We start from the raw sequence: 3409 nt of genomic DNA on the forward strand, positions 1-3409 counted from the left end.
TGTAATATTTTGGTTTGTAAAGCATGTTTTAGAAGTTAATCTACGTTTGGAGTTTATTAGTAGCTCTGTAATGTTTGTGTCTTTGATTTAAGTCCCGTTAGTGACACCGCCCGTTCCGGACCACGGGGACGGGGGATGTTACATTAGGGGGAAAAGTGAAAACGTAAAAATTTCAAATAAGACAAAATGATGATAAAATTTAAATCTAAATAAATTGTAAAAAGTTAAAAACTTAAATAAATATTATTTGGATTCAAACTAAATAAATAAAAGATTATATATTAAATTTTATATATAAACGAAGATAAACGAAAGTTCATGAACATAAATGAACGAACGAGACTTTTGTTCATGTTCGTTCGTTTAACTAAACGAACAAAAAAAATTGTTCATGTTCATTCATTAATCAAATAAACGAACATAAACGAACTTTCAGCGAAACGGTTCACAAACAATTCGCTGAACGTTCGGTTTGTTTACAGCCCTAATCCACACTATATTTTATGATGGTTTGAAACCCGAGAAGGAAAAGATAGAGAGTTTTCTTGATTTGGATGCTAGAAATTAAAGAACTTTCAAGAATATTCCACCTTTTTTAAGGAAATTAAAGAAAATGTTCAAGAGTTTGATGGTTTGATTTGAGTATTGTTCCAACGATGGGCTTTGTGTACTCATTTACTCCAATCAGTGTTGTGACATTGATGATGGTAGATGGTCCATGTGTTTCCTGATTTGAAAAGGGTGGAGATGGTCCGTGTGTTTCCTGATTTGAAAAGGGTGGAGATGGTCCATCTGTTCCCGTTCCAACAAAGATGACGACGGGAGAGGAGAGACGATTAGGTTAGGGCATCCTATATATCGTTCTCGTTTTTGTATTCCTGATTTGACGGATTGACGATCTGGGTTAGAAAAATTAGTGGAGACTTGGAGTTCATCAAGGAGCAGATTGAGAGACCAAGAAGATAGAGGAGTTATAGCTTAGGGTTTCAATGAGGATGGTAAACGATTAAATCAACATATTCACAACTACTATTACAATATAAATGTTGTTTGTATAAGTTTAATCGTAATGATACGGGGTAATCCGTGTAGTTGTCTCGCTAGATCTCCAACGTGTCCATTGTGACGTAATTGTGAGCATTAAGCAATTACTCTAAATGTCACTCTTACGTAATGGTTACCATTTACGTACCTAATTGTAAAAACCACATATATTTTAGTTAATATATGATTATGTATGCTAATATATAAGGATGTAAATGAAAAATTAAGGGATATAAAGCAAATTAAGCAAATAACTACAGAGGTATAAAATGTAAGTATTAGATATAAATTCATAATTTTTATTTTTATTTTTTTATGATTATAATAATATGATTAAATCCCCAAATGTTCAATATTTAGATTATTTTAAAGGTATTGGCGAAAAAATTATAATGATACTAGTTATGTACACCCACAATGCGGAGGGAGCCGTGAATTTTAACGATTTTAAAGTTTTACTGGTTTTATTATAGAAGATTTAACGATGAACTTAAATTAAATTATAATTAAAAAATTGAATTAAAAAATTACACAAAAAATGAAGAATTTTAAATAGTCAATTTGATACTAATATCGATATAATTTTGTTAAATTTTTATGATATCTTCATATTTAGATTTTATTCAAAAATAAAAACATCGCCGCTTTTTCAAAATCACATAACACTATATTATAACATCGCTGCATTGTGCGAGTAACCTTCTAGTAATAATAATAATAACAACAATAATAATAATAATAATAAGCCCAAGAGATTAAATCTTTAGGAATCTACCATAATAGATTATGGGCCCAATACCTCTTAATGAAATCGAAACACCATTTTTGGCCCAAATGTAGATCCATATTGTAAGACCCATCAATTCTCATTCTTTTCACCAGATTACAACTTCGCGGTATCAAATTGTACATCACGTTGGGAAACTTTATATCTTGCATATGCTTAATTAATAAATGTTTTTGGGCTTCATCCACACTTGTTCTGCAGCTCCAAACACTGAACTCCCAGCAACAATGCAATTTGCACCTACAACAGCTGTGTTTTAATGGTAGAAGGCCCTAAACCTCCATCTACCTGCAATCCTCCAATCAAACACCCTTTCATATGTTACCATAAGGATAATCCAGATATGCCTGCATGAGAGGAAGGTATAAGCTACTCCTTCATGAATCAACCACAAAGCTAAGGGTGAAAGTTGGAATAAAAACAAAGGATTTACTTTAGAATAAAAACAAAGGAATCAAACACTACTCCTAATATGCAGATAGTTCCTATAAGGACCATAACATCTTCCACAGGTATGAATGATATGTAGACTACATAAAGATTTACTCTGACAATAGTAACTAACCTAAGAGTGGACAAGTATAAGATATTATAGATGCAAATAGCAAAGCTCAAAATTATGCAATTATTAATGAAGTCCAATCCAACAGAGAGGATTTCTATATCATATGGCTAAAACTTCTGCAAGTACCAAGCTTTAGAAGCAACAACAAAATGAGCAAGTCAAATTTCAAAAAGTAGTGTACTGATGTCAATTTGCATTAAGACAATTCCGTAAAGAAGAAATCTACGCATGTCTTTTTTTTGTCATTTGATTAATGGCTTCAAACCCATCAGGTCATCACAACTTCATTTACTAACAAAATAGGCAGTAGCCAAAGTCGTTAAAATAATTGGAATGTCAAATATTTAATGTTTCAAGCCACGAACAGAGAAATCCAACCCAATTATTTATTATGCAAAATGCAACATAATTTATTGTTATTTGAGCAAGGTAAATAAACCTGTTGTATAACCTAAATCCATATTTATGCCTACAATTGATCTTTACCTATAAGGGTGGGTGTCATTTGACTGCAATCCGTGTTCATTGACAACCTTGTTTTGAACAATCCTTTTTTGCTCTCCATTGCTATCCATAGGTCTTGTGAAAACAGTGCCTACTGAACGTTTTCTTTTCATTTTATTATCCCACCCTTCCCCTCTCGCAAGCAACCTTTGAATCTTCTCTTCTAACATATTAGATTCTCCACCATTGTCCTTGAGTAAATCTCGATCTTTAATCATTGCCATAGGCTGCCTTCTTAGACCATTACTCCGGAATTCTGCCTGGAATAGATTTAGATAATAACATAAGATGAGCTCCACAATATATAAAAAAATTTAAGTGTGCTTAGGAAATTCATCAATGCAGGTTTGACCACAAGATGAGATAAAAAAACTGGAATTCAAGCAACAACACAATTGATGGATGTTGTGTTACCAAAAGCAAAAGCCTATCAAATAAAGTGGTTTCATAGTTGTATCATACCAAAAGCAAAAGCCTATCAAATAAAGTGGTTTCATAGTTGTATCATA

This window comes from Cynara cardunculus, assembly GCF_001531365.2.
Source record: "Cynara cardunculus var. scolymus isolate 2C chromosome LG 17, CcrdV1, whole genome shotgun sequence".
In the NCBI taxonomy this organism is placed as follows: domain Eukaryota; kingdom Viridiplantae; phylum Streptophyta; class Magnoliopsida; order Asterales; family Asteraceae; genus Cynara; species Cynara cardunculus.